Source organism: Pteropus medius, unplaced genomic scaffold (genome assembly GCF_902729225.1).
Source record: "Pteropus medius unplaced genomic scaffold, Ma_sr-lr_union100, whole genome shotgun sequence".
In the NCBI taxonomy this organism is placed as follows: Eukaryota; Metazoa; Chordata; class Mammalia; order Chiroptera; family Pteropodidae; genus Pteropus; species Pteropus medius.
The window spans coordinates 6,426,969-6,435,384 of NW_024346667.1; positions in this window are offsets into that span (position 1 = coordinate 6,426,969).

Genomic DNA, 8,416 nt, shown 5'->3' on the forward strand with positions numbered 1-8,416 from the left:
TGCACTAGACTGAGTGCAGAAACATCCATAGCTCAACTGTTTCTCACGCCCAGATGGGAGCTGTAGGGGAAGCAAGTGATGGAACATCTTCGCTGCTGTCTTATCCTCTTATAAAATCCTCGAAAACGTAATATTAGATGGATACCTTAAGAGGGAAATTCTAATGTATTGGTTAGAGAGAAATATTATCTTTCACTGAGAGTTTATCAAACAGTTGTCGTTACCCCTAAATCAGATAAATTTTTAACATACTACTTTTCCATGTTTTATAACTTGATAATGAGATTTTCTTACAGGCTTTGTTCTAAGAGTACTAAATTTGCTAAAATATATTTTTTCATTGATGAATTCCTTAGCCTCTTCTAATGAAATTCTTTGTCAGTCTTTTATTTATTGTTTCTTTATTAAGTGACGATAAGACATTTTGAAAGCATAAAGTGACCAGATGTGGACATTGAAGTATAGAAAATTTGTTCTTATTTTGTTAGTTTTTAGGTGTGATAATAGTAATATAGTCGTGCTTTGAAAAAAAAGAGTCTTTGTCTTTTAGAGATGTATTGAAATACTTCCTGATAAAACGATGCGATGTTACGGATTTGCTTATAAAAGAACGTGGAACATGGATAAGTGGGGAGAGACCTGGGTGAAATAAAGACCTGCGGATGCTGACTCTTGAAGACAGTCCTGGGTCGTGGGAGGAGCTCGGGATATTAGAGTCTGTTTTGCATATGTTTGAAATTTTACATAACACAAAGCTTTTCTTTAAAAAAAAAGCGTTTTTATATTTTTGACTTAAGAATTCTCTACCTTTTCCCCCACGTAGAAGAGTGAGTGCGTTCTCTTTTCTGAGAGAGGGTCCCATGCCCGTTCTGTGTGGTAGCTGTGGCCTTTTTGTGTTTTCTGTTCCAGTCACATCAGCACTAAGTGGGGACAGCTGCCCACTGACCCAATAGCCCCCGTAGGTGGGTCAGGAGAGGAGCCAGGGCTCTCTGCAGGCGGCGGAGGTCGAGAGGGTCAGTCAGGTCCTTGCACTGTGACTTGTAGAGCCCAAATTCCTGCCGTTGAGTTGGGCTTGCAACAGCACTGTTTTTCCCCTTTACCTGTTGAAATGCATGTGTCGTGCTCTTATCTCGCTACTAATTTCCAGCCCTTTAGGGGAGAAGGTGAATGGAAAAGAAAACCATTTACTAAATGCTTATGTATTTATTGCATTAGACATAGCGCCAGGCACTTTACATATGGTGTTTCATGTAACCCTGTGAGGTGTAGGTAGTTTAAAAAATCCTGTGAAGCAAGGTAATTTTTAAAACTCTTGTTTTTACAAAAGAAGAAATTGAAGTTGGAAAACTTAATTAACATGCTAGTCTGTAGAGATGAGAATACCTTTGGTTGCAAATTAATAGCAAATCAAGCTCAGACTGTTTTAAATAAGAAAAGAAATTTATTGGCTGAGGTAACTCAGTCAATCCCAAGATGGAGCAGATTTCAGGGGCAGTTCTTTCAGGGTTTCTTGCATCTCTGTGATTCTCCAGATTCTGCTTCCTCCATGCACTGGCTTCATCCACAGACCAGCTCGCCTCACAGCAGCAAAAATTCTGCTGCCGCCTCAGGCCTCACGTCTGCATAACGTACCAGTCAGGGCCAGAAAGACTCCTTTCCTCCCACCTGGGAACCAAGTCCTGCAGTTCCCTTGGCTTGGACTCACCCGTCCCTGTGGGCAGAGGGGGCCATGTGATGAGTGGCTCAGGCCCCTCCCTTAACCATGGCCTCATGGATGAGGTTATACAGACGGGTTTTGCCAGTTCAGGCCCACCTATGGGGCTGGGGCCGTGGTTAATTTTACCCAAACCACAAGACTGCTACAAAGTTAAATAACTGTAATAAAGCAGAGAATTATAGTCATAAGATTTTGACAGAGAAATAATTGGGTGGACTTAGACTTCCCAGGGGTCTCTGTGCTGACCACTCACGGCGAGGAAGGACTGGGAGGACTAGAGCTGTCCCTCCTCCTCCCGCCCTGATGTGACTCAGCTTGGTGGCTGAGCAGAGAGGAAGTGTTGGCGGTCATTCCCAGTTTGAGAGGAAGCAACAGGGAAGATGGTGCCGGAAGAGCCAAGTGGAGAACGTTTGCCTTCCGTCTGGAACGTGTTGCGCGGGGCTCTAGCAGAGAGATAGGCTTCTGTTGTTTTCAGTGATGTTTGCCGTGTACTGCTAATTCACTCCTTCCTTTAGCATTTGCTGGAGAGATGGAGTAAAGAACTGAATTAATTAATTTAGCTTGCTGGGCTGTGAATGGACCAGGTGGGGCTCTGGGCTTTATTCAGGTTTTATAAGAAGTTGAAACGTGATACAGTCAAGAACCAGAAAAGAATAATACGGACAGAGCATGTCCTGGTTTCCTAGAAGCTGAGGGCTGCTGGAAGTGGGAAGGGCCTGGTGGAGGAGGCAGAATTCAAGATCGAGGAGTGCAGAAGATTTGGTTGGTTAATCTGGCAAAGTAAAAAATTTAGAAATGTGCACAGAAGATAACGTAGACTCGCTGGAAATAAAGCAGAGTCTGTGTTGGGTTATAGTAGGTTGAATGGTAATAAAAATAGCTAACATTGAGAACTTAGTATGTGCCAGACGCCAACCTAAATGCTTGACATATTTGAACTCATTTTAATTCTTATCGAGGCACAGAAAGGTTAACCTACGTGCCAGAGGTCACATAGCCACTGAGTGGTGGAGCCACGATTTGCATCCAGGGAGTCGCCCTTTGGCTCATTCTCTTGTCACCTACACAGACAGGTGCCAGTCAGAGGAATTTCTCTCTCATGGCAGCAGTTACTTGCCAGAGGAGGATCCTGTGGAAGGCCAAAATTTAAGAACGTTAGTCTCATAACGTATGAAACAAATCTTCAGCGAGGAGAGAGTGGAGGTAGAGAGATGAGTCAGCACCGGGAGTGAGGAGATGGGGCTCAGCCCAAGGTCGTGCCATTGGGAATGTGGAAATGCACTCAGTATCTCCATGAAAACTAGAGAGGCAGCCCCAATAATCGAGGCACAATTAATCAGATTGGTCTCACCTCATAAGCCCCCAAGGGACAGGACCCTCGATGGTGGCCTTGGGTGGCCAGAGAAGGTAAGGGAAAGCCCAAAGCTGAAGTCTAGGGGCAGAGAATAGGGCCAGGGCATCCCTGGGCCACTAGGGAGCAAGAGGAGGCCGCTACAGAGGCCACCGGGAGGGGAGATGGGAAGATGGCCAAAATGAATTCATCCGTTGGTGACAGTTCATGAGTGGAGTGTGATCCGGGCAGCCATTGAATCCATGGCAGCAGTGAGGAGCAGTGAACTGAGAGTAATACAGCCACGTGGAACTCAATGATTCCGGGGTGAGTGACAAAGGAAGAAGCAGAAAGAAGTGTGTAGCATAGCACCACTGATGTAGTTTAGAAACCCGAGCTGGCCTCAGAGCCAAAGCACACATTTCATAAGGACATCCAGGGAGGTGCACGCATCAGGTGCAGGCACCTGCAGGACGAAAGGCAGTGCGAGTGGGGCTGGAGTAGAGGAGAAAACAGCAAAGACCTCCCCCAGACTAGAGGAGAACTGGCGCAGACGGATGGTGGCGTGGCTGGAACTGGGGACAGGGGCACGGCAACCTGCACCTAGGTCCAGCAAGGGAAAAGGGGAAAAAGATGATGCTGGCCGACCACACGCCTCGCCCAGGGGAGAATCACTGTGGGCACAGGCCTGGCTCCTTCTGTCTCCTTTGCTGCTTTTGGTGCTGCGAAAGGGGGTACAGATGACTCCACATCCTGGACCCGCCAGGGCAGGGCACGGGGCAAGGGACGGCAAGGTGGAGTAGCGGAAGGACTGCAAACGTGGCCAGCTCTGCCGCCGATGGCTGAGTGATCTGGCCGACTCCAGAGGAAGGAGTTAGGTTGGTAACTGAAACGAACCACGCCAGTGTGTTTGCGTGTGCGTGCGTGTGTGTGTGTGTGTGTGTGTAATGAAAATGTGTCTGATTGCTATAATTTTTATTTCAGTAGTGGACTGATTTCCACATCCAGGCGGGAACACGGCATCAATACTGTTGACCACAGTTGCCAGCTTTTACGGCATTCTTTTTCCATTCACGCTCTTGTGTATCTTTCTGTGTTCGACAGCCTCTTTCTCTGGGTAATAAAGGACTTTCTAATTCCCTGAAAGCATTTATTTATTTATTTATTTTCCTATTGTTCTTTATAATGCAAGTGTGAACTATTTATTAATTTGCCTAAGAAAACAGATTTGGAGGCAGATCACTCGTAAAGTTAAAATTTGTTATTTATGAAGCACTAAGAGAACCTGAGGTCAGAAAGGGGGCATGAGGTGCGTTCTGTGGGGGCCGGTCATGTTCTTTCTCTTGATCAGGAAGCTGGTTACACAGGTACTTTCAGTTTGGGAAAAATTCATCAAGCTGTACACTCGTGTGCACTTTTCTGTATATTATATTTTAATAATTTTTTCCTTTTTAAATAAAAGTATTCGAAGTCACCAATAAGATGTCTTTATGAGGATATCTGGGGGCTAAGTATCGTTAATGGACTTGGATTAATACTAGTCAAATAGAATCTCAGATTCATAAAATTTTAAACTTGGAAGAGACCTTAGAAATAATTTAGTTCAGTTTCTAATTTACAGCAGAGAAAATGCAGGCCAGAGGGGAAGTGGCTGGCCCCAGCCCACACAACGAGGTGAAGACCAGGCAGCCCAGCACCCCTCCTCCTGGCCAGGGCCCTGGAGGCACAGCTACAGTGATGATAATGGAACAGTTATCAAAAGCTAAGCTGTTGGCGACAAATATTATATTTACTCACGTAATTCTCTGGTGGTTTTGGTCTAAAATGAGGAATTATTATTCTTGCAAGTCACCTACCGTTCCTTAGCAATCTGTGGCGGGATCGACTGACATCTACATCTAAAGCTTCTTTTGTAGGTTCTTACTTCTTAAGTCCGACGATCCTCTTAAGGCTAGATACGTTTGCGAAGGAGGAGGGAGTTAGTGTACCAGTGATCGAACTGTGTTGCTCCCGAACAGGAGTGTATTTTTTTTTACGTTTGGAACTCAGTTCTCTTTCAGAGATGCAGAACAAGGTGATGGTCTTTTCTCCTTCCCACCTTCTTCTTCACCGGGGAAACAAGGTGCTGGGAGGCATGGGAGGTATGTAGGCCTCTAGAAGAGGGGGGCCAATATGAGGGATGCGGGTGACTGGCAAGCCCTCCTCACTTCACTTCTCTGCTGCCTGCCAGCCTTGTTTCTAGCTACTAAGCCAGGGCCAACGCCCAATCTGATTGGGAAAGGCCTACGTGTGCTTAATTATGTAGGTCTTATCTGTCTATGCAGAAGCATGAGCTCACTGTGGCAAACCTACATTTTACTTAGGATTCCTTGCTACTTGTTCTGCTTGGAAGAGGCACATAAAATAAATACTGTGAGTCATTTGGGTAGTGGACTGGAAACTCAGGATTTATAACTCAGGTTGCCAGTGTCGGTGTGGGAAATGCTGCATTTGTAATTTCAAACAAATAAAATGGGTTTGGAGAAGCATGGAGAAAAGGGAAGAGGAGGGAGAGGCAGACAGAAAGAATGAGAAAGAATGTGCCAGGTAGGGGCCTTTGTCGCTGAAGTTTGTGCTTTTGTCCTGAACAAAAGGCAGGAGGCCTTGAGCAGGGCAAGTGCAGAATCCCATAGCCAGGGGGAGAAAACACTTTACGCAAGGATTTAAATAGGGAGAGAAACTTATAACCCATTGGTGGTACCAGAAAGAACAGCTCATACGCAGAATTTATTAATTTCCACCATTGTAATTGCCTCTGGCGGTGTGTATAGCAGGAAATACTGAAAGAGGGGACAGCCCTGCCCCTGCAGGTCCTCCTGATAATTCACCTTGTCCCCTCCTGAAGGTCAGGCAATCAGATAAGATGGCCCAGGGAAAGCCTCCAAGTTCTTATAGCTGTTGGGGCTCAAAACCCTTTTAGAAGTAGGGGGGCCCCAGCCAGGCCTCGAAAGCCCCCCACGGACACAGTTTCTGGAATCTCCTCGCCTAGCAGAAAAGGGACTTTGCTTTTGCTCCATCTCATCAAAGGTCTAGCCAAGTCCAGCACCACCTCCCCATCATTTAAAAAAGAAAAATGCAGTTTGGCCTCTTTTGGGGATTTAGTTCGTCGAACATGGTCACGTATCTTTGAACCTTTCCTCCCAGCCCTGTGTAAATTTGTGAGTGAGGTGGGGGCCCAGCCCAGCTCTATTTGACTGTGTCGGACACCCACATGCAGATGAGTAAGCACATATCTCACCCTTCCTCCCACAAGACCAAACCAAACAATGGACTATACTGGCAGGGTTATTTGGGGGCTGTGACTATAAAGAAAAGCAATGGAATTGATGTCCATGAATTATTGGTGGAAAATCTGTTTTGTTAATATTGGAAGTATTTAAGTAAACACAAAAAGTACCTATCATTCAGATTTAACAAATCGTTAACATTTTACTGTTTTGCTTAAGATCTTTTATGGTTTTAAAGTGGAAAAAAACCCCAAAAAACAAAAAACACCAGGTATCCAGAGGGAGTGGAAGACACCACCTCTTGATAGGAGAGTAATGTGTGCGCACAGGGGGAGAAGGTGATGGTTACCTTTGGGAGAAGTCTCTTAACTCCTTTTTCGCATTCAGTATTTCTCTGTATTGCATCTGGATGAATTCTTCAGTTACTATCTTTTCACTCACTAATTATCTTTGTGACTATAGTCAATCTAAATTTTATTGCATCTATTGATTTTTTTAATATTTTAATGACTTTTTTTTTATTTCTGAGATTGCTAATTAGTTCTTTTCCCTATCCATCTATTCTTATTAAAGTATTACTCGTTTTTGTTTAGTGATTTTTTTATTGATTTTTTATAGATTATATTTTTTATCTCTTTGAACACCCTCAACATAACTGTTTTGAACTAAGGAAAAAATCCACCAATTTGTGAGGTATTTGTGTGGTCAAATTGATAGGATTTGCTGCTGTTTTGGGTATGACGAGGGTATAGGAGTATGAAGAATAACTCTTAGGTTTTATAGCTTATTTAGATAGAGAGAGAGCACGTGGAAAAAGACCAGGCTTGCAGGAGAAAGTTTTGAGTTCAGTTTGAAAGTTTCGTAGTTTTATTAAGGCAGTTGGACAGAACGTGGTCACTGATGTCAATTCTGAATATGGAATAGGAGCAATAGAAATACCCCACGATGGCTATAATCTCAAGTTCTACTTTCATTTAATTATGAACTTAAAATTTTAATTCTTTTATGTGCAGGTAAATAAGCATAGTCTTAGCAACTTTTATACTACTTTCCTTGAAAATTAGCAATTATTTACTTCTAAACATTTTTATATTTCCATCACTATCGTGGATCTAAATCTTTTCTCCGGGATTAGGAGTGAAAATGAAGGAACTGACAGGAAAAAGTGAGGGTAGAGAAAAACACCAGATCCCAAATTCATGTCTGCCCTTTACATAAGGGTGAGACACCTTCTAGGACCTTGTCACCCATCTCTCCGGATGTCTGAATGTATTTCCCACCTTTGAGTTGCTCTTCTCCTTTTCTCTATCATTTATCTCCCCTGCTTGTCCTGGTCCAGATTGGGAATCAGGAGATAGGACCCTGAGCACTTAGTAGTCTGACATCGGACGGGATGGTGGAGGGGAGGACATGCTGCAGAGTGGCAGTGAAGCCTGCTCCCGGCGATGACCGGCACATTCAGGGGGCAGTCCTCCCCAGATATCATGCCAGGAGGACATGTCTACAAATGATTGCAAGAGAGATTGGCGTACTTAATCCCAGTCCTATAGGCTAATGGCTTTATAATGGAGGCTCAGAAGCTTCATCTTAAGTTAATGAAGTGATATGATGCCTCATCAAAAGCATTTGGTAAATATTCATTGAATCAACAATAGACTTGGAGAGAGTAAGTAACAACAATACGACAAGAGCAGCAAACCCAAATAATGGTGACTGTGTGTTCAGTGCTTGCCGTCCGAAGTGTCTTATGAATTTGGAATTTGTTGATCCTCACAACAATCTTATGAAGTGAGAACTCCTTGACTCCATTTTCACATGGGATCCTGAGACACGAGTGGTTTTACAGCTAGCTAGCAAGTAGCAGAGCTGGGACTCCCCTGCTTGCGACACACACACACACACACACCTCTCTCTCTCCTCTCTCTCTCTCTCTCTCTCTCTCTCCTCTCTCTCTCTCTCTCTCTCTCTCTCTCTCTCTCTCTCCAGCCTTTAGCAACACTGTGCTACCCTCTCTTTCTAAGTAACCTGCCCAAGTTCATGCATGGGTACTACTTGAAACCAGGCCTGTCTGACATCAGACTATGTGCTTTTAACTTACTTCTA